The sequence below is a fragment of the Micromys minutus genome (assembly GCF_963924665.1).
Source record: "Micromys minutus genome assembly, chromosome: 1".
NCBI classification, from domain to species: Eukaryota; Metazoa; Chordata; class Mammalia; order Rodentia; family Muridae; genus Micromys; species Micromys minutus.
In genome coordinates this window covers 122,242,532-122,265,842 of record NC_137969.1, presented here as the reverse complement: position 1 = coordinate 122,265,842, position 23,311 = coordinate 122,242,532, and the positions used below count along the sequence as shown (strand labels likewise).

Genomic DNA, 23,311 nt, shown 5'->3' with positions numbered 1-23,311 from the left:
AAATATATACGTATCACATGAAGAAAAAAAAAGAGGCTGAGTCTAATTCCCTTACCCTCCATTGTGAGATAGACTTATGAAACCATGTGACTCCCAAAGCCACACTACAAAGGTGGGATACTTGCTTCTCACTTCTCACTAATGAGGACAGAAGAAGCCCAGAGTCCTAGTGAACACACACTTTGAGAACGATCCCAGCTTCATTCACTAACATCATGAGAGACACCTCAAGATCAGTGCTTCCTGAGCCCAGTCAACAAGACAAGTTTTTGTCTCCAGTGAGGATCTGTACACTACCTTACGTCACTATGACATTAAATACGCCATAGAACAGAATAGCAGGGCACACTTCGCAGCCAGTCTGCTTACGGGTCTCTATGAGCTTCATGTTTATACTTACAATTTTGTTTCATTGTTTGTTTGTTGAGATAGGGATTCGCTGTGTAGCCCTGGCTATCCTGGAACTCTCTCTGTAGACCAGGCTGGCTTCACACTCACAGAGACCTGTCTGCCTCAGCCTCCCAACAGCGGATTAAAGTTGTGTGCCACCATCTCTGGATGACTTTTGATTCTTAAGAACTAGCAGTCTGGCCCTTATTTTTAGGAAGTATAATTTTTGTCAAAAGCTTATCAGATATTTTTAGGGTTCACAATAATCATTTTTATTAATTTATTTAAAATTAACCCCATAATAGAACTAAAATATATGAGTCTCTCCATGAATTTTCCTGAAGCCTGAGAAGTGTAATTTAGACCTCTAAGCCATGCACAATTCGATGCTTCATTATTTTCCCTCAAAGGTCTCTGGAAGCAGGACCGAGCTAAGAGAGAGGCAGAGCCTTGATCCCTGCCTGTTCCCACACACAAGCTGCAAACTAACAAAGCACTTAGATCTACAAACGTCTGCCTGCTACATAGTGTTTGTTGCCTGCAGGGGCTGACCTCATCCTCACGTCTGCAGATGAGTGGTGTAAATATCAGTATACGTACAAACACGGAAGACACACGTGTGCACAGGACTCTACTCTCCTGTGTTGAATAAATTACTTTATTTCCAAGTGCGTCTCAATTTTCTCATCTCCAAAATGAAAATAATAACAAGGCCTTCAGAGGCCTCTGGCTCACACTTCGGTGGCGGGCCTTGCTGGGATCTCCAGACAGCTTGTCTACCTGAAAATACTGACGTCCTCAGTCCTGTGGCCAAGTCTGCGACGTAAACACCTCCAGACAGAGAAGAAGGTAGATGGGTAGGTCGCTGCCCCATTGGCTCTGCTTCTCTAGAGAACACTAATGGGGTCGCTTGCTCCTCGGCCCACTTAGCTGGGGAAAGAGGAGGAGGGGTAAGGAAAGGGTGGGTGCTAAGGCTTTCCCGTTCCACTCCACTTTACATCCTCCACGGTGGGAGGGATCAGGGAGAGGAGCAGGCACTGATGGCCATGGGAGTCCCGGAAGCTCAGCTCTGACGACATCACCCTTGTGCTCGAAGAATTCTCCACGTCTTTCCAATAAAGTCCCAGTTGTATAAAGCCTGGCACTCAGAGATCGGTGTGCCCGCCATTCAGCCTCTGTTACTGGTCTCTGAGAAGTATATCACTGTCCTAAAACCTTTACTCCCTTCCCAGGATGAGATCGTACACGTACACCTGCCTGTGACACGCACAGCATCCCCGCACCCAAGAAGAGGGTATTGATTGCTGCTCTGTTGGCTTGGGGCTGGTCCACATAACTTGTTTGGCCCAATAGCATGCAGTCAGGCAGCCATCTTGGCAGAGACTCGCTTGTGCCGTCCTGAGCTGAGAGTAGGTGGCCCCTGGTGAGGTGAGCACGGAGAACTCTCCCACGGAGAACTCTCCCACGGAAAACTCTCTCATGGAGATCTCTCCCACGGAGTTCTTTCTGTTATTCAAGTCCTGGGAGTAACAGCTGCCCCTTAAGAAAATTTTTCTTGGAAATCCAGATTTTACACTTGGCCGTAGTGTGAAATCAGTTCATTTTCAGCAGTGAGCAGCCTGTGCCTCTGCTTGCGAGTTGGGGTGTTTACGTTACAGATCAATGGATTTCACTGAATCTCCACTCAGTGTTTTGGTGGCAAAGTATCTTAAGATGACAATGTGCCTTTTTTTTTTTAAGCACATGACAATACAAAAAAAAAAAAGAAAAAGAAAAAAAATCTCAAGGGCTGACAACAGACTTCTAATTCAAGGATTAAGTTTCTTTGTTAGGACAACAGCTCTACCGGTCCTTGGCGGTGGAAAGGGAGACCCGACCTGAGCCAAAGCAGGCAGGAAACTGTGGCAACCACAGTCCGCTTGATGCCCCCCATCCACCGCTACACCTTTGTATGGAGCAGAGATACTGTGAGCAAAGGGACCTTCTTGGTTTTCAGCTTCTTGGCTAAAAGCAGGATAGAAAGAATCTAATGGGCTCAGCGGTTAAGATCACTGACTGCTCTCTTCCAGAGGTCCTGAGTTCAAATCCCAGCAACCACATGGTGGCTCACAACCATCTGTAATGGGATCTGATGCCCTCTTCTGGTGTGTCTGAAGACAGCAACAGTATGTGTGTGTGTGTGTGTGTGTGTGTGTGTGTGTGTGTGTGTGTGTGTACAGCTACAGTATATATATATATATATATATATATATATATATATATATAATTTTTTAAAAAAGAAATAAAAGAATCAGTAAGCCCAGGCTACCTAGAGCTCTCCGTGGGGCCATTCCTGCTCAGTATCCTCTGGACTTCACTGTGAGGGTCTCCATTTCTGTGAGGAGACTACCTACTTGCAGTCACACAAGTCATACATGATGAGGCCAAGATTCAGACTAAGGTTTGAAGTCAGCCAATCTTCCCTTTTTAATAGACTCAGCTGGCCTCAAACTTGTGATCCCCCGTCTCCATCTCCTGGGTAGTGGGAGTGTAGGTAAATGTCCTCACGTGCAGCCTCTCTAAGCCCCTTCACTGTACTTCTTCTGCCTTGATCTGTAGATAAAGTATAATTTCAAATTAAATTCACCTTCCTCCCAGGACACACCCATCCATGTTTCTCGCCCTCTACAGACCAGTCTCCAAGGAGGAGAAATTAAAATTGGAAATCAGTAGCTAAAAGCTTCATGGCCTAAGGGAAGCCACTTACCCTCACTGTTAAAAACAGTGTAACCATGGCAACCCAGTCCCAGGGCTCCTACTAAAGAGACCAATTCTGAAAATGAGCCTAAATGGGGGGGGGGGGTTAGAGGAGGTGCTCTTTTTCTCTGTGAGAGGCTGACCGTGTTCTCCTGCACCCTGAGGTGCTAAAAGCAAGCCGCACTCCCTCAGCTCTCTGCCACCCCACTGGGGCTCAGTCCTGTTAGAGTGGGTGTTTTATCCAGGACCTTCTGGGGCCTGTCCTTTTCCTAAGGGATCAAGCATCCTCACCAGCCTAACCAGGCCCCCAGACAGAAGCCTGGAAACTGGGGCTAGGGCAGGGGACTTCCAGCTTCCTGTTCCTTCGGTTTTCTATTTTGCTCGTCTTTGTCTCCTGACCTTGGCACCTTCCCCTCAAGGACGCACTCCTTGTTAACAGGCATGAGCAGTAGAGGAGGGAGGGCGGAGCCCTGCTTCAGTTCCCTCCACCTGGCAAGCTTTGTCAAACCCTCAGCCCCAGATTTCATGATGAAGCTCCATGGTTTTGTGTTTTGTTTTTTTGTTTTTTTTTTTTTTTGGTCTGCTCCTTTGCCCCTCTGTCACGGCTGCTGCCACGGCCACCACCACCACCAGCTTGAAGCTTCAGTTTTTAAAATAACAAAATAGCATGACAGTCATGAGATAAGCCATGGGACTTTGAGCAATCTCAAACAGGAGGAGACTCAACCAAAGAGCTGCAGTCAGAACATCTGTGGACAGACGGCCTCTCTGCTGAAGACAGAGCAGTCTCAAAGGATGCATTTTTCTGTGCATGCCTGCGTGTGTGCGTGAATGTTTGTATATGTGTATGTGCGTGTGTATGTGTGTATGTATATGTCGGTTTTATTATAATATCCTTTAGATTATGGTTTTGACACAAATTTCCCTTTGTGGGTTTTTCTGTAAGAACATGAGAAGTACCTTAAAAATAAAAATATCTGGTCCAAATCTGATTTGGAAGAGGTAAAAGACTCACTTTATCCATGAATATGTAACATACCTCATATTCATGAGAAAACATCTCAAATCCATAACACTGAACCCACGGTGTGGCCATCCTGCTTGGGGGTTGCACCCCCTTTTTTGGACAACTTTGTTTCACTTTGCTTTGCTAGATAAATTTCTTGACTTTGTGTCTCTTGACTGACTTTGCCCAGAAGACAAAAACCAAGGACTTCCTTTCCTTTGGTCCCTCATGGGTTCGTAGGGAGTGGCATCGTTAGGGGATGTAGCCTTTTTAGAGTTGGTGTGGCTTTGCTGGAGGGAGTGCATCATTAGAGGGCAGCTTTTGAGGTGTTAGAAGCTCAAGCCAGGCCTAATTGTTCAGTGTCCCTTCCTGCTGCCTGCAGATAAAGATGGAGAACTCACTCCTCCAGCACCATGGCTGCACACTGCCATGCTTCCTGCCATGACAGTGGACTGAACCTCTGAACTGTCAGCCAGCCCCAATGAAATGTTTCCTTTAGAGGACTTGCCATGGTCATAATGTATCTTTGAAGCAACAGAAACCCTGGGACATCATCTGTTTTACATCATATCTTCCTGCCTCATCCAGATGTTGGCACAGCTGGAGCCCCTACCTCCAATCTGCTGCTTCTGAGATGAGAAAAGACACCATTGTCTGTGCCTTGGGCCTGCAAAGACCTTTCCCCCTCAAAGAGACCTCACTGGGTAAAACAAAACCACTTAGTACCCAGAGGACCAAGTATTTTGTGTGGCAATCTCATTTTAGACAGTGATTCATCTTCCAACCACCTTTATTACATTGTCCCCTATAAGACTGATGACATCTGAAACAGATAAACTTGGTAGAGTTCTCCTTTGGTCCAGCCAAGTATATCACAAGTAATAAAGAAAATTTCCCACCATAAAACAGGCCCAAGGCTTCAGAAAGACCTGCTGCCCATGGGGCCTGGAAGTCACTAAAGCAGGCAATCTGACATATCTCCTACCCTTAAGTTTAATTAAAAACAAAACAGTTTATCTAGAAAAGCAATTTCTGAGCCTGGCACCAGGCCCTCCCCGTTTCCTGCTCTGCACTGTAAAACGATTCTCAGTTTCTGCCAAGCCTGTTAGGTACTGAGCCACGGTCTAGAAGCTCTAACCTCACAGCCCATAAGACATCTGCTCTATGAGGTAGAAGTCTATGCTTTCTAATTTCTTTGCTAACTTATTCAGGAATTACCTCCCTTAACCCTCACAGCCTTAAGATACTTTTGTTATCCCACCTAATTGTATTTTTTTTTTAACAGAACAGAATTGATGTTCAACAACCAGAAGTGGGGTATATCTCAGAAGTACAAGGTTTGCCCAGTTTGACTGAAGACTTGGGTTCAAACTTCAGCATAATAAAAAATGAAAACACAGGAAGCCACCATCAGGGAACCTTTCTCATGCTCTGGTAGCATGAGGACCCAAATGTGTCTCCACATTGTTGCCTTAGCACCCAGTACAGTGCCAACCCCAAGATGGCTCTGGGAGGCCTCATGAATAAACCAGGAAACCCTGACACCTAGGAAGCCTGAGGAATTATGGGAAACCAAGTCCATTTTCTCCTGGGATACACATCCTGGGTTTAAGAAAGTAAGATGTTTCAATGTGGAAACAGGTGGTAGGGTGGACCCAAAGGAAAGTTTTCTAGATACTTCTAAAAGAAAAAGCCATCTCAGCAGGAAGCGCCTCACCACAGCTTCCATTAGGCTGAAAATGCTTTTATGTCCTTTTTTTGAGTGGTATGCATAAATCCCCATCCAGGTGCCTACAAGTTCAAGGCTGAGTTTTGGGAGGAAGCATGTTACGGGGTCCAGTGGACAGGACTCTCCTTGAGGTCTCTGGATGTAGTGGTCTGTGAGCACTTGCCTGTGCACATAAAACCAGAGGATTTCAACATGGAGGCCTCGAAGCCTTGGTCCCAAGATGTGTATTTGAGCTGGGCAAGGTGGCTTTTAATCCCAGCACTCAGGAGGCAGAGGCAGATGGATCCGAGTTTTTGAAGCTAGTTTCATCTATATCAAGTTTTCAGCTAGCCAAGGCTACATATAGCAAGACCCTGTCTCAAAGAACAAAACCAAGATCTTTCATGGGAACCAAAACCAGTTTAATATGAAATAACTTTGAGAATTAGAAACATTACCTTCTGGTCAAAGTATACACATCTTGTGACAAGGCATCTAAAATATATCACCATGGAGAAATGTGAAAAGTATTTTAAAAATAATGCTATGGAAACATAGGCATACATGTATAACATTAACATACTATATTGTATATATATGTATAAAATATATTTAAATGATCAGAATATAAAACTATGATTTAAAATTTGAAAAACATTGTCTTAAGATGTGTTTTCAGGACAGAGTTAAAATGTATTGATAAAGGTCAGTAAAATATTACATTTAAGTTAACACATTGAGAGAACATCACAGTAGGATATTGCTAGTGTGCTCGGCTTCCAGCGTTTCTCCGTGAGAGGGCAATCTACATCCCGTTTCTCAACTTTCCTAATGCTGCGACCCTTTTATACACTTTCCCATTTAGTGAGAGTCGTTAAGGACAGGGTATGATAATGTTCCCTCTTAAATCTTCCATTCCCGCATCCACGTTCTTCCCTCCTTCTTGTCAAAAGCCAAACGGGACACAATAGAATTCCAACATCTCCAGCTGCAGATCACAATGTTCGAGGGAGAAAGATACCTATTCTGTTCTCAGAGCCGGGGCGCAGGGAAACCCGCAGCCACTGGTACAGGTGCTATTCCCAAGACCAAGGGAAGGAAGGTGCGAGGAGTGGTCGAGTCTCAGTACCTTAAGTATGACAAAAACAAAAAAGGTTTCTGCAGCAGCCAAAGGAGAGAAGACACGCGAGGGAAGAAGGCCTAGGAGCGGAGAAGAGCCAAATGATGGGGACAGGCAACCTTCGGTCCACCATGCTGAACCGGCATGGCATGGCTCCACCTTGCCACAGTCAATGACAAAAGCATCTCCAGGAAGGTTCCCCAGCTAGATAGGAAAACAGACGAAGCTAAGCCCGCATATCCTTGGCCAGCCGCGGCAAAGAGAATCCTTCGAAAGAAGAGAAGGGATCTGAAGGAGACCTTGGACGGGTGTTGCTGCTGAGCCTGCTGTCTGAAGATGGAGAACCACGTGGCTCTGCTAGAGAAGGTGGAGAAGGAATTGGCAGCCATGTGCCATCAGGAAGCGAGGCTGCAGACGTGCGGAGGCAGCAGCTGCTTCTCCAACAGAAACATCAGGAGCTCGCCACCGCCCTTGATGCCCAGATGGAGGTTATGTCCTCTTCAGCGTTTGAGCGCTTCACAGAGCAAAGCCAAGACACTGTTCAGAGCCCTGAACACCACGTGACACGAGCTGCCCATGCAGGCTGTCCACGTGGAAGGAAAGCTCCTTAGAGGAGCTGGAGTCAGCCCTGAAGGTCACCCTGCAGCTCCCGGGCAAGCTGAGCATCTGCTCTCAAGATGACAGTACACAGGAGCCTGGAGCCAGTTCATAGTTGCATTGTCTATTGCAGAAACTGCAGGGCTTGGTCACTGAGAAAGACCTGGAGTTACAACATGCTTGGCAGCTAGGTGGTGGAACTTTCCTCCCAGGCCAGCAAAGAGGCAGCACTGACAAACCAGGAAGTCTGGGAAGAGGCACATGTCTCCCTTGTGCAGCCAGGGATTCTTCAGTCTAGATGCCAGCAGGAACCATAGTCCCCGCCCAGGACAGGATGTATTACAGCAGGCCTGACCCTTGATTGCCTCAGGTGCCTTTTCTACCCATTTACGTCTCAGGCCTCCTCGTGGACTGAAGTTTGGTGGTCGGTCCTCTGAAAAGCGTGTGCACCTTTTTGGTTTGCTCTGGGTTTGTCTTGACTGTGCCACTGAGGTGGGAAGACACAGTCTTGGCAGCACCATCCCTTGGGTTTGGGTCCTAGAGTGAGTAAAGAAAGCTGAACAGAAATAAGTCTAACAGCCAACACCTCCCGGCGTTATCTTTACCTTCATCCATCGGATACTACAGCCATAGCCAAGAGGACATATCCCCCCCTTGGCTTAGCTCTTCACGTACGCCTTTTTCTTAGTGTCGAGACCAGTCATCAGGGCTACCAGTCACCACTGTGCAGGCTGCTCCCTCAACAGGACTCCAGGCAGAAAGGGCAGTACAGACTGAAACCATGCCTGTGCCAAATCGGCCAAGCTCTGTGCACACACCCTCACTGGCCAAGGTACCCAGAGTGGGTGGCATTTTCTAATGTTCTATAAGTGTCTCCTGTGCAAAAAGAGACCAGCCCAGGCAGAATATGGTGGCCTCCTTCCCCACTCCTACTTCAACCCCAGTCTCAGGCTCAAAGGACAGCCCAGAACTATACCTGAGCCACAGCTGCAGAGTCAAAACCGTAAGTGGGTTCTGCCTTCCCCACTGCTGCAGGTGGTGGGCAGGCTTGGTGGGCCTCTAGAACACATCCCTGCTGCTGCTGGCCTGGTCTGTGACTCAGCCATCCCACCGTGGTCCATAGGAGGTATTGTTGCAATATCCTTTAACCCAATCACCAATTTGTTGCATTTTCCACTTCAACCCAAATAAACCCATTCAATGAAAACGCAACACTCAGTAATTAGATGGACCAACACTCTTTCCCCTACCCTCTGTGCTTCTATCCAAGAAGAAACTCAGTGGTCAAAAAGCCCAGCTACAACCATCATTGGTGAGCAGGTCTAGCTAGACTGAGGATGGTCCTGTTCAGCAGTCTGCACAGAAGGACTATGGCAGAGTGTGTGGAGCCCAGACAGGAAGAATGCAGCACATTCCAAATGATTAGCAGCAGCAAAATACCATCTATTGAATTTAACAATCTTTGAAAACTGACTTGTCTTTTCTCCCATTCCTATTCTTAGTCCTCTTTTCCTTTCGCAAGTCAGTGGTCAGGAGCCATAACAGGACAAGCTAGTAACTAGCAGGTGATCTTCCCGAGATGTTCTGCTTCAGATTAATTGGCCACATATTTGCTCTTATAGGTAAGGCCTAAGATAATTCATTTTAGGAAAGATTCATGCTATTAATATGCTTTCCCTGTTACTATTAAACATATGTAACCACCACTAGGTATTAGCCCACCCTCTGAGCAGATCTCTGCAGATGTACGAAGATGTACGGTCTTACAGTGATGCTATATAGACATACGACTTCTTAAGTCTTAATGATCCCATAAGAATTCCTGAAATTATACCAGTGATTAAGATCTTTTATAGTGGACTGCTATTAGGTCATTTCTGACAGTCAAAACTGCAAGTGTCAGTGTCCCAAGTATCACCAGTTAGTTACACTCCTTAGTAACCAGGCTTTCTCCTACTCAGCACACTCCAAGAGGTTGTAAAACAATTAACCAAAGGTCATAAAAAGGAAACAAAGGTGCCAAGACAGGATAAAATATTGACTAGGTTTATCTACACAAAACTTCACTAATAACTTAGTAACTTAGTTATGGTTTTAAACCCTCAGTGAACCTGTGGAGCTGAGACAGGTGGTGGATGTTTTAGCCAGGTAATTACTCCTAATGGATATGCATGTAAACATTCTGTTGTAAACTTGTATTTCAACTTATGACTTAATTTTTGGTGTGAAACTGATGAGTTTAACATGTATTCTGAAAGCTGTGTAAGTACTGAGGACAAAGATAAGAAAAAAAAAAAAAAAAACGTTTTCCCCCTTTTCCTGCTTAGAGTAGAATTTTGCCCTTCCCACACTTAGGATCTTTCCACTTTTCCTTTAAGATAGCTTTCATGGGAGACTCTTTACAACTTAGTAACAGCTGCTGCAATCACTTCTCAAAGTGTTCCTTTTCCTGTGACTTCCCACTAGCAGGCTGAAAACTAAAGCTGCCCAGTCCCTGCCAATTTAGAACAAAGGTCACCTTAATACCATCTCCCATCCCCCAACAACACCCCCCACTCCCCCCCCATATTAGGCTACAGGTGTCAATCGCCTAAGCCAGCAGCTTTTTGCCCTCAGAAAGAGCAAGAAAGTTTAGGACTTTTTAGAAGTTACCACCAGCATTTCCGTACAGCTACAGAGCTAGAATGTCTGGAGACCCTCAGACTTTAAAGCCACACCAGAGTCCCGCTCCCTGCCACTACCCTCTCCAGACTGGGAGGCTCCCGGTAGTGTGGTTTTCAACAGCACCCACCTGCCATGACTGTAAGTTTAAAAAGGATGGTCCTTCACAGTTAAACCAAATGATCACAGAACCGACAAGCAAACTTCTGTCCCGATAGTAGCTGTAGTCTCTTTCCTTTTGAAGATTATGACATAACTTCTCTTTCCTCATTTTCCTTTCTCCACACCCTCCCACATACACCCTTCTTATCCTTCAATGTCATGGTGTCTTTCATTGTATTTCGAGCATACAATATGTGCATATACATACAATTACATTCCTAAACAGAACCTGCTTGCTATATATTAATGCTTGTATGTAGGCCTGCACTTCCTCACCTCAGGTAGACTGCTCCATGTCAGGTCTTAGAACAGGACATTCACAAGCTCTCCTTACCCCACCCCAACTTGAAAACAACCAGCGAGAATCAAAGACCTCAGCATCAAAGCAGAGACAATCCAAAACTCTGTTGTGGCAGGATGGGAGTTTTCTTTGCCCCAGCCCTCCTCCCAACCCTTCCTGGGAGGAGGCAAGATGGAGTCAGGCATTCTAAGCCTAGCGGCCACAGTTTAACAAAGAAATCAACAAAACTTAACCGAGTTTGTCCCTTGATGTTTGCTGAAGGGCTCGAGTTTCCTATGAGGACCAAAGGAGTGTGAAGGGTTTCTTTCTAGCTGGAGCCTCACCCATTGGAAGAGTAGAGAAAGTGAAAATGGTTACCGGGTTCTTGTCCCCCACTAAGAGGAGGGGACAAGAGAAAGGAGCAAAGAAACTGCAATAAACTTAGAGGTCATTTGATGAGAAGATCAAAGTATTTGTCAAACTAAGCGTTTTCTTTCTGAGCCCATATATTCTCCTCAGGTTCTCCAAGTTTATGTAATTATGGAGTTAGAGGGCCAGCAAGAGATGGTACAGGCCTGGTTGCTTTGAATGTTAGACCTTCAGGAGAAGATAGTTTTAGAAGGACTAAATGGTTTGCCTGCAGTACCCAGAGAATAAAGATAAACTTTGAGTTCTAAATTAAGTAATCTTCAGGTTTTTCATATTTGTTGGACACAAATATGATCTCTACCTAACTTACCCAGTAAGTGCTCTATAAGTCAATGTAGGAAGACTGGTGGAACAAGGTGGGCCAGAGTGGGTGATGGTAGACAACAGGCAGCAGCAAAAAATGTATTTCTAGAGGCCGAGGAGTCCAAGACTTACATGAACATCCATTCACATCTTTACCCTCTGTGGGTAATCAAGCCCAGAGCCTCGTTCGTACTAAGTAAACGCTCTACCCCTAGGCATCACACTAGCTCCTAGATGTTCCTTCTTGCTGCATGCTCACAGATGAACAATTATTAAAAAGAACTCTAACCCCATTCACATCCTAGAAGTCTCTTCCAATAGTGACCCCATCGTGATCTAAAATATGAAACAAGGTGGAGCAGGAACATGGAAAAGCCCAGGCACAATTTCCTTAGAAAAATGGGCAGTAGATCCAGTTAAAGAGCAAATCCTTATTATAAGAATAAAGCCAAGGTTAGGAGACCTCATGTCCTAGGTTGCTTCCAGTTGATATGCTAAAACACTAAGAAGGGGAAGAAGGGGTTTATTTTAGCATACCTGTTACAGCCCACCATTGAGGGAAGTCGGAGCAATGGCGGCAGACAGGAACCAGAGGCAGGAACCGAAGCACAGACCTCAAAGAGTGCTGCTTACTAGCTTGCTCTTAGATTCACAAGTAGTTACCGTTCTTAAATCTCCCAGGACTGCCTGCCCACAGGTGGCACTGCCCACAACGAGCAGGATTCTTCTATGTTAATCAACAATCAAGAAAATGCCCCACAAATGGGCACACCCACAGCCCAATGAGATGGAAAAAAATGACTCATCTGAGTTTGCCTTCTCCCAGCTGATTTCAGTTAGTACCTCTCTTTTTCTAATCAATAACTATGTATCCCACCTGGCCAACCCCTTTTGCCTCTACCACTCCCAGAGCATCTTTTGTGTACTGGCAGAGGGTGGAGGAGGGGGACTGGAGTCCAGAGAAATAAGCACAAACTGCTTCTGTGAGCATGAGTTAAAACACATGGATGAGTCATTCAAGCTTCCTGAGCCCTAACTGCTCTGCCTGCAGAATTACACAGTACAACTAGCTGCAGTGCTATGCTGAGGTCATGGAAGACTGTGTACCCAGTCCTGGTGCTGGCCAGCCCTGCAGGTGTTAAGGTGTGACACAGACAAGCACTTCAGAGGCATCTAAGCGCCTCACAGGAGCTGATGTGGAAAGACAATGATAAGGGAGAGAGATTCTCTTAAACAGGCTTCTGGCCAAGGATATGTCCGACATATCCTTGAAATTAGATCTCCTGGACCCACATAAGAAAGTCAGATGCTGTCTTAGTTAGGGTTTTCTGTTGCTGTGATGAAACACCAAGACCAAAAGCAAGTTGGGGAGGAAAGGGTTTTCGTTGGATCTCATTGGATTTAGTTGTAATAGAGGCATTTCCTCAACTGAGGCTCCTTCCTCTGTGATGACTCTAGCTTGTGTGAAGTTAACACAAAACTAGCCAGTATGGATGCTATAGAATGCATTTGTAATCCTGGGGCTTTTTTCAGTAAGACCAGAGACAGAAGCAGGAGAATCTCCTAGAAGCCCAAGGACTTGCTAGCCTGCAGTTCTCTAAGAGATCCTGCCTCATGGTAGGAAGTAAAATTGACTCCCAAAAGTTGTGTTCTGACCTTAGCACATGTACCACTTATGCAGAAACTAAACAAGCAGGTGCTGTAACAGATCACACACACACACACACACACAATGTTGAAAGCTTTTGGTGATGCTTCTAGGAATTTGGCATTTGTCACTGGGCTAAAACAAGGAAGGCTCATATAAGAATATTAGAAACAGCAGGCATGGGGCTTTGTCCATTACTTTACTTAATTACTACCTTGTGTGATCTCTTTGCTTATTACTTTATTTAATTACTTTCTTCTGTGGTCTCCTTGTTTACTACTTCGCTTGATTACGTTGCCTTTGATCTAAGATCAGACCATGTTTTTTGGATGTACCTAGAATGATATAAAAGCAGGCTGGAGAAAAACAAACCTGCTTCAGCCTCAGCACTGGCTGGAGTCATGTTGTCTAATTGTTTCTCTTTTCCAATCCTCACTTCCTTCCTTGAGACCCAGCTGACTGACTGAGCTGGCTTGGTCACACATATACACCAGATGGTGGGACAGGGTTGGGAGGTCAGCATCACTGTTTAGGTGGCTGAGGTGGGTACCGGGCTACAGATAGGAATGAAAAGAGGAGGAGATATAAACAGAGGCCTGTGACAAGATCAAATTGAAACCCAAGTACACTACACATGCACAGTGATTAAGTCAAGGCTTTCTCCTCAGGAAATTCCCAAGATGACAGGGCCAGCTGCCCTGAAGTTAATGCCAGTGATGCCCTTGAATTAACTCTGGTCTGTTTCAGTCTGAGTGACAGCTCCAGACCTTACCATCTGCCTGTCTATAATAGCCCTACCACAAGGGTGAACGAGTCCAGCTGCTTCGAGGGGTGGGCCCTGGAGAGCATGGCCTTGTCACTTCTCGGCGTCATTCTGTGGTCTTTGCTCTGAGCCCCTATCTCCATCCTGAGTTCTAGTCATTTCCTTCCTTTTGTTCGGAATCCGTTAGAAACGGCCTGTTGGGGGGAGCTCTAGGCTGTGTTCTGCTTCTGGGAACTGTCCTAGGCTCTCTGCGGTGGAGGTTAGCAAACTCCCCTCTGCAGACAGCCCTGTCAGGGCTTCCTCACAGGTGGGCAGATAGCAACAATCCCAGCAAAGCCCGTCACTCCTGTGAAAGGCTTGCGGCATTGAGCACTGATTAAGGTAACACGTGTTCATCCTTCCCAAGCAGGCTTTCCTTCCCAGAGGGGTTGTTTATTTCAAAATGGCAGCACAGATGCACCTGGTCACTCACCTCCTCTTCAGTTAGGCCCGTCTGCACAACCCAGGCCCCAAGGTTCGATCCCTTCTCCCAGCGTGTTTTATTCTTTGCACAGATCACCTCCTACCTTGATCTTATTTCTTCACACAAATCCTGTCTGCCCACCCATTCCTGACTAGATACGAATGCCACAAAATTGGGAACTTTGGCTATCTGCATAGTCTGGGGCTAAGAAGGCCACCATGAAGTGGAGATAAATGATTGTGATATATGGCAAACCCCTCATGATGATACTCTAGGGTCTTTGTCTTTGCGTAGACCACAGTAACCAACCTCTAAAGTCGGTTGGGAGACTTAAGATCCAGATTTGCCAACTCGTGAGTCTGTGATCTCCCAGTTCATAATCTCCAAACCTTGGTGTCCTCGCTCACGAAAGACCTAAGGTCCTCCATCCCTGAGGAATATGATCACCAGGTGCTACATGTGCTATTTCTTGAGCATTTACTTAGTATAGTCTTGGTGTCTTAGCTGATAATCCTCACAACCCTGATTTCATTTTTACCTGCTTCACACATGAGGAAACCCCCACACAAAGAAGTTAGTTCACTCACTTGGGGCTGGGGAGCTCAGAGGTGGCAGAGCCCAGATTTAGGTTCGGGGATTTGACCTTAGACTCCAACTTCTCAATAGTATTTTAAGTTATTAATTATACCATACTTTAAAAAGCAGATAAAATATGTAAGAAAAATTTTTGAAGACCAAATAGTAAAAGATTATTAGAGTCCTATTCTTTAAAATGTCTTTAACCCTAAATGTTAAGTTTTGCTCACATTGAACGTCATATAAATGGGATGATTCTACGTTACTTTTTATTCACCTTTTTTCTCCCTCATACTTGTCTACACCCATCCATGCTGCTATATGTAGCTACAGATTGTTCCTTTTCTGTGCTGCCTTGCGGTCCCTGTGTGAGTACCCCAAAACTGAATTGGCCTTCATCTCATTGTGGTTTTGTCTTGTCTCTAGCTTTGCCATTTCCTGCCATGCTACCAAGCGCTCTTACTGTGCCTTCCTGGAAATCTGTGCAAGTGTATCTCTGGACATGGATTTGGGGGTGGGCGGAGTCTCCAGTATAAGACAGTCTGTTGTACTAAGACAGGCTATACCAACTCACACTCCATCAGCATCACGCAGGCTCTCTACTGCTTCGTGCCCCTGCCGACACTATCTCGCCATTACGTTCTTTTGCTGAAATGGTGGTTTGATGGGTTTTGCAACAGGTCCATGAGTAGGTATGTGATTAATCATACTTTCTCTTGTTCATTGGTCATACATAGTTTCTCTACTAAGAAATTGCCCTTTATTTCTTTAGACAGGGTCTGGACATATTGCCCAGTCTCAGATCAGACTTTTGATCCTTCTGCCTCAGCACAGGGTCACAGGTACGAGCCATGGTGTTGAGGTCAAATATCTTTCTTTAAATTGAAATGCGTTTCTGGTTGGTTGCTAGTCATTCTTGATGCATCATGCAGACTGACAATTTCTTCAGTGTGGTTGCGTCACTGGAAAACTCATAATTTGTAACATTACAACCCCTCCTTTCTGGTCCAGGCAGATGGATGAGGCACAGGGTTTTGGTTTATTTATTTATTTATTTATTATTATTATTATTATTATTATTATTATTATTATTTTGTGGCTCAGGGAAGGGCAGTTAGTCACCCATGCTGCCCACCCTCACTTGTCAGTCAGGATCTGACCAACAAACACCAGAACCCATAGATAAGTTACTATTTAGTGAGTATGTCATCCAGAGTCTAGCAAGAAGCCAAATTCAATCTGGGTGGTTCAACAAGAGACGTGAATAAAAGCAATGCTTGAGAGACCTCTATAAACAGACTCCACTGGGGTGCTGACTTTAGCCTTCTTTAGGGCTGAAAACCAGGAGAGAAAATGCCATTTCAGTGCCCTGACCTTAGGGTGGGGGACTTGGACATTGCAGATAGACCGCACCAAAGGATGGGTAAAAGGAGAGAGCCTGATACTCTCTCCTCCTTCCTTCTGACTTTCTTCGAGAGTGAAAGCAGCCAGGTAGACCTGAGATGCTGGGTCCACGGATGAGCCTGGGAGTCAAGAACAGTGGGAAAGAGAGTCCCAGTGGTGACAGCAAACATCCCAGCAGGACATGGTACAGTCACCTGAGAACATTACAGACAGAATGACAGAAGGCAGGTCATTCGGGGAGACTGCCACACACTAACTGGCACATGCCCTATACAGTATGTGACAGGGATTGGCCATGTTGTCTAAATTAGCAACCATAATGGCCACTGAACAAGAGCATGAGGGGCGTTCTTTCTATCAGCGGCTGGTGGAGTTCACGACAAGTGGGCCAATCCGAGCCTACATCCTTGCCCACAAAGATGCCATCCAACTTTGGAGGACACCGATGGGACCCACCAGAGTATTTCGAGCACGCCATATAGCCTCAGATTCAATTCGTGGGAGTTTGGGCCTCACTGACACACAAAATACAACCCATGGCTCAGACTGTGGTTTCCGCCAGCAGAGAGACTGCAGCCTTCTTCCCTGACTTCAGCGACAGCACTGGTACGAGGAGGAGGAAGCCCAGCTGTGCTGTGGTCCTGTACACTGGTCCAGAGGAAGGCATTCACTGTGCATCTGAAACAGGAGGCCCCCAAACCAGCCTAGGAAAGTCCCGTGCATCCCTGAGAAACGAGTGTTCAGTCTCTCCTCTCAGGGCCGGGGAAGGTGGGCTGAAGGCACTGTCTCTGTTGGACCCAACCACCTAGCTCAGCCGCTGCAGACCAGCCTGTCTACCTCTTGTATGGAGTATTCATAGAAGTTCAGGAAGGATTTGATGCCTCTGTTTACAAAGGACTGTCCTCTTTCCTCAAGAAAGAGCCTGCCTGTTGACTAGTCAGGAAAATGCAGTGCCTGTGTAACCAGCATCCAACATGGCTTCCTTAATGAACTCTGTGAGACCGGATCCTCCAGGCTGGCAGTATTTCCTGTGCAGGCTTCCTCTCTGCCCTTCGCTGGAGTCCTTGCATCGGCACTGAAGCCAGGTTTCTGATCTGTGCTCACTGAAGAGAGCCGCGTGTAAGATTCTCTCAGTGGGTGCATTATGTAACACATAAATGCACTCATTCACCAAGTTCAGTGTGGACTCAAACCATGCTGTGTACCTTAGCACAGGGCTGTGCCCCAGGAAGAGGCACTTCTTTGATCCAGGTGCCTCTGTGCCTCTGCCTAGTGAAGGTGTGTTTTCATGAGACTGGGTAATAAGGCAGGATTTCTGAGTTCCACATAGGTACCAAAGGTAGTTACGCCTCTGCTATGTCAACCTGACCGCTAATGTTTTGTTGCATTATAGCGGATGTCAACGGTCTAAAATGCTGACTGGGCTTCTGTTGCTTTATCCTGGCTTTTTGCACAGTTATATTCATCAGGTGAACTGCTTATGGCTGGTCGAAACGTGTTTCAGGTGCCCAGAGGGCCAGGCCCATGTTACAGTTGATGAAGCTTTTGCTTTTGTCTGAGCTAGAGGATAAAGATTCTGAGATGTGGTTGCATATGCCTTTAATGCCAGCACTCAAAAAGTAAAGGCTGGCTTTGAACACACAGAATCCTCTCTAAAGCCTGATGTCCATATCTGAGGCACAAATCCACAACCAAAGATATCTACCAAGCAATCGGTCCAGGTACGAGATCTGAGATAAGATCTAGATCTAACACCAAACCCACGTTCTAAAGCATCCCATTTCAACACATGCTCCAAGCCCAAATTCCTAGTTGATACATGCTATTACAGGTCAGTATCCCGAAGATGTAACTTCACAGCACTTGTGGCCGAAATTGTACTCCCTACCCCAGTTTGTAAGTTGAATTCCTAATTCCAACTATTTCAGGATGTGAGTCTATTGGAAGTGGTCATTGCAGACATAATTAGTTATGTACACCCCCTAATAAAAAAGTAAATTTAATTTCAAATTTGAGATTAAAGCAATTTAAAAATTAAAAAAAAAAAAAGGTTACTGTAAGAAGAAACATCTCTATATGTCTGGGCCTCAGCAAAATAATAGTCCCCTACCCTATCCCGGTGTGTGTGTGTGTGTGTGTGTGTGTGTGTGTGTGTGTGTGTGTGTATTTGTGTGTGTATTTGTGTTTGTGCATTTGTGTGTATCTGTGTGTATTCCTGTGTGTGTGAGTGTGTGTGTATTCATGTATATGTGTGTGTATGTGTGTGTATTTGTGTTTGTGCATTTGTGTGTATCTGTGTGTATTCCTGTGTGTGTGAGTGTGTGTGTATTCATGTATATGTGTGTGTATGTGTGTGTATTTGTGTGTGTATTTGTGTTTGTGCATTTGTGTGTATCTGTGTGTATTCGTGTGTGTGTGTGTGTGTGTGTGTGTGAATGTGTGGGTGTGTGTGTATGTGTGTGTGTATGTTTGTGTGTATGTTTGTGTGTGTGTGTGTGTGTATGTGTGTGTGTATGTGTGTGTGTGTGAGTATGTTTGTGTGTGTGTGTGTGTGTGTGTGTGTGACCTGAGGTGTCTGTAAAGTGCTGACACAGGCCTGGAAACCATAGGCATTCAGATGGAGTTTGTTGCTATTTCTATTATTCTATTGTCATTTCACCCATCTTGTTTAGTTGACAATATTATAAGCAGAATCTGCTTCTGTGTGGGTTTCCCGTCATGTTACCCACATGGTGAAACCTCTAGAAAATTCTGATCTGATTAGAGATTCAGCTTATGTTTCAACACAGGGATCCAACAGACACACGATAACATGACTGTCTGACCAAAATTTATAGGCATAAAGTTCTCCCACAGTCATTATTAATCCTTCTATAGAGTGTTCTAGAAGCATAGTACCTGTTTGTTTTAAGAAAAGAGAATTCAGGATGGAAGACATTCAACTCAGATTTCCTGACTCCAAAGTGTTTCAGTCTATAACATCTTACTCTTTGATTATTTATGACTTTTTTATGTAGCATTAGTTTTATATCAATCTAACTTTTGAGTCCTCAGGACTAATTCAGACATTCATGACTACATGGGCCTTCGTGAGCTCCCAGCACTGGTAACTCTAATGCCTTGTTTTATCTTGTGAAAAGCTGATGGTGATTGTATGTCTTTGCCTCATCAAAAGAGACAGCGTCTGAGGACTGGTAAGGCCTGTCATAGGGTTATGCTGAAGTTACTCAACCCCAAAGGATTGCCTTCTTACCCTGGGGACCGACACTCACAGAGGTCAGTCCTCCCCTCCTCCTGCTCCCCCTCCCCCATCACTTCATAACGCTATCGATCTGCCAATCAACCTTTAAGGACTGCCTTCTAACCGTGAGGACTCCCCCTTATAACATCTGCCAAACTGGAATGCTTCTACCACATCTCATGGTGTGTAAATGCCCTTTCCCCGGAGTCTCACATCTTCCAAAGGTCAGAGCCAGGCTCTCTTCTCCCTGTGGCTCATTCAGAGACCATGTGAGACCTGAAGAAGGAGGTAGCAAGATAAGAAATCAGAATTTTGTCCAAGCTGTTAAGAGCATTAAGTCATGTTGGATTTCATGTCTGCTACGTCACACACAAGCAGTCTTGAAAATTACGCTGAAAATCCCAGGGTAGAAATAGGGATCTTTGCAATAGATGATACGGGGTGAGTTACTGGATCATAGCCTCATTACCATAAATTACAACAAAAAGGGAAGATGGAGATTAGGCCTGGAATATTTTATTTAAAAACAATCGTTTAGAGCTGATGGCATAGCTCAGGGTAGAACTCTTGCCTGGTATTCACGAAGCCTTGTTTTTGATAACCAGTAATGGAAAAAATAAATAAGAATAATCTTTTAAGTTGGGTGTGGTTATGTGTGTGCGCCTGGAGGAAGGTGAGGCAGAAAGCGCCATGAGTTGAGGTCATAACAATATCCTTTCACAAGACAGAAACAACAAATGAACAGGCCAAGATCATCATCACCATCACCATCTTTTAAATATGAGCCCTTTAACTAGCAGGGGGTGAGGCCTGCAGCTACAGGAGATCGGATGTGGTGAAGCTGACTGCTCTAAGGGAGGAAGTGGGGCGGGTGGTTTTGAGTAGAGCTCTAGAACCTGTTCCAGACTTAAGAGTTCTGATCCTCACCACGTCTCAGGTTCATCCCATTAACATACTAAGACCACTTACATACCACGTGGTGTGACAATGACATACAAGAGCTTAACACGGTGTCCAGATAGCTATAGAGCACTACACACTTCAACCATCCAGATGTTGTCACCTTGTCGTCCAACCCCATTGCCTCAGGCCAGACTCTTCTGTTGTCCCACTGAGCTAGCACGAATAAAGTAAGACAGAATAGCACTGGCACGAGGGAATGTGGGTCCCTTCCCCTCACACTGCTCCCCTGAGGCCTGATTACTGTGAAGGGATTAAGAGATAATGTGGTCAGAAAGGTGGGGCCTTCACAGCTGGCTCAGCGCTCATATATATATATATATATATATATATATATATATATATATATATATATATTCAGTACATACCTACACATCAGCATGTAAAACCAAGCATACAGTCCTGCGAAGGATGCTCTCCTCCAGAGTGTACTTACCTGCAGGCCCGCTCAGGTCTGCTTCCTTCTCAGAACTGCTTAGAGGACCAATCTCTTCCCTTTCTCTCACACAGCTTTATTTAGTATGGCTTCTTCCCTGCACTTGGCCCTGGGAACACAGAGCTAATTACAAGGAAGCACAGCCTCTGGACACAGAGAAGAGAGGCCCTGGCTGGTTCAGTTTCCAACAGGTACACATAGAGGAGGCTTCACACGTGAGTTCCTGCCCTCCGGCGTGAGCTTCCTTCCTCAAAGGAGCTTTGCACTTGGCTCTTGTCAACAGGAGACCTCCCTCAGGTCCATCAGCAGCTTCGATGGCCTCTCCTCTTTTCTACCATGAAACTTCCTCTTCCTCCCTGGGTCCTTCCCACTTTTAGATGCTCCCCAACCCTACCTCCCTTCAATGGGAAGAAAGACAAGCATTAATGGACAGCCAACCGAATGTGCGGCGATTCGTTTCTTCAGTGTGTTTTAATATTGCATGGGTTAATCTTGAAGCTGGGTTTGTTCTTAAAGACCTTTCATAAGCCAAGTGGAGTAGCTCACGCCCAGCACTCAAGAGGCTGAGACAGGAGCATCACTACAAGTCTGAGACCATCCTGGGTGACAGTGTGAGAAAAAAGAAGTATCACACACACACACACACACACACACACACACACACACACACACACACACACTTCAAAACAAAAACAAAATCCTTTGTGCTGGAGAATGAGGAGAGGGAAAATCCAAGGGACCTAGAGGACATACTTCCCTGTTTCCTCTCCTGCCTGCTCAGTCCTTCTGTGTCCCAACCTTCAGGATGTTCAGTGCTATGAACTGAAGACATGAGCTCTCAAGTCAAGGGATATAGGTGACCCAACAGCAGGGACAAACCACAGAACCAGAAGGCTGAGAGATTAGCTGAAAGCAAACCTATTAGCCCTGGGAAGTGGCAAGCAATTATTCTCCCCAAGACCAAGATCCAGGTCCCAGGCTTGGAAGAGAGAGACAGAGGAGAAAGCGGTGTGGGGGTGTCCGATGATGTGTTTAACTGTAACTACAGAGTCAGCCAGAGAATCCATGTGACAAGCTGATTTGCTTATGTCAGCATAATCCTCAGTAGGTTGCTCCTGCAGGGTCCTCACCCTTCATGGGGACAGCCACACAACACCTTTACAGTGCTGGGCTCCAAGAAAGGTGCTTCAAGTGGTTTCCAGTTATTCGATGGGAACTATAAATGATACATCAGCGTGTAGGAAAGGTGAGTACGGTACCATCCGTTTCAAACAATTAGGAGGATGCATATATGCACATCCCCCTACTGAGTTGGTATTTCCCAGCAACTCCATATTATCTGAGTAATTGCTACAGGCTTTCTCATTCTCTGAACCTGAGATCTGTAACGTTTTTCCGCAAGTGAGTATCTATTCATGAAATAGGAAAACCCACAAATCTTGTCTTTTCCTTTACACATATACACAGGCATACATATATAGGCGCCTAATTGCTTTCATTCCATCTTAAAATTAATAAATGATGGGGTTCTGCCAGCCAATGAACTATTATGTATGACACTTGTCCTCCCCTCCCGAAACCTGTAACCAATCAGGAAGTACACGTCATGAGGTTCAGGCGAGGAGAAGCCTCCCCCACAACCCCCACTCCTGCATCTGTCCCAAATTCTGCTGCTGTTACTTTGCAAACTGTGTCTTTCTAAATGAAAGATTTTTTTTCCTTCCATCTCTGTCTTAATGAGCGACAACTGGAGTTGTCCGAGTGACAGGCAATACCGTAAATAAGAAATGTTCTTTTGTAAGCACAGAGGAGATCATTTGGCAGGGTTAAAAATACCTTCTGGTCTGGAGCTGTGTTTCATACACAACTCTGAATAATGAAGAAATGGAAGATGAATTACAGGGTCAGCTTATGGTCATTGGAAAGGCTGACTGTCTAGAAAAACACAGCGCGCAAGTAATTCCAACCAAATTAAATCCAGGAGTAAAGAATAAGGCCACAAACATGTGGTTGAACCCCACAAGGTTATTTTCCTCACACAGCAATTTGGCTTTTCAAGGAACAGACTTCCCAAGCATGCAAACAAGAGCTCTATATTTGGTTATTATTTAAATATGACATGGATTTAAATATGGCATACTTGGGAAATGCACTTCATTGTCTAAATTAGGATGGTGGTTTTACTCTCTCATTGAAGATGGACTATTCATATGGCTTCCCAAGGAATCTCTCTGGCTGTGCTGGGCAGAGAGTTTGTCTACAGAATACAGTTTGTGGACGCATCAGTGGCAGACGTCCCCACAACCCCATCCAGAAAGATCGTTCAGATGTGCCAGGACGGAGCATCGGTCCTCTTGGCTTGCCCCTCCCGCTCTCCCATGAGTCTCTGAGGTATGTTCACGGATGTTGGGTACAAGGACCTCAGGGT

General features: G+C 45.4%; 1 pseudogene across 1 annotated transcript; it reads left to right on the top strand.

Moving 5' to 3' along the window:
• The first annotated feature begins 7,064 nt into the window (after positions 1–7,064).
• On the top strand, positions 7,065–7,874 carry LOC308440163 (HAUS augmin-like complex subunit 8; annotated as a pseudogene). Its single transcript has one exon. The product of its transcript is annotated as an HAUS augmin-like complex subunit 8 (transcript).
• The last annotated feature ends 15,437 nt before the right edge of the window (positions 7,875–23,311 follow it).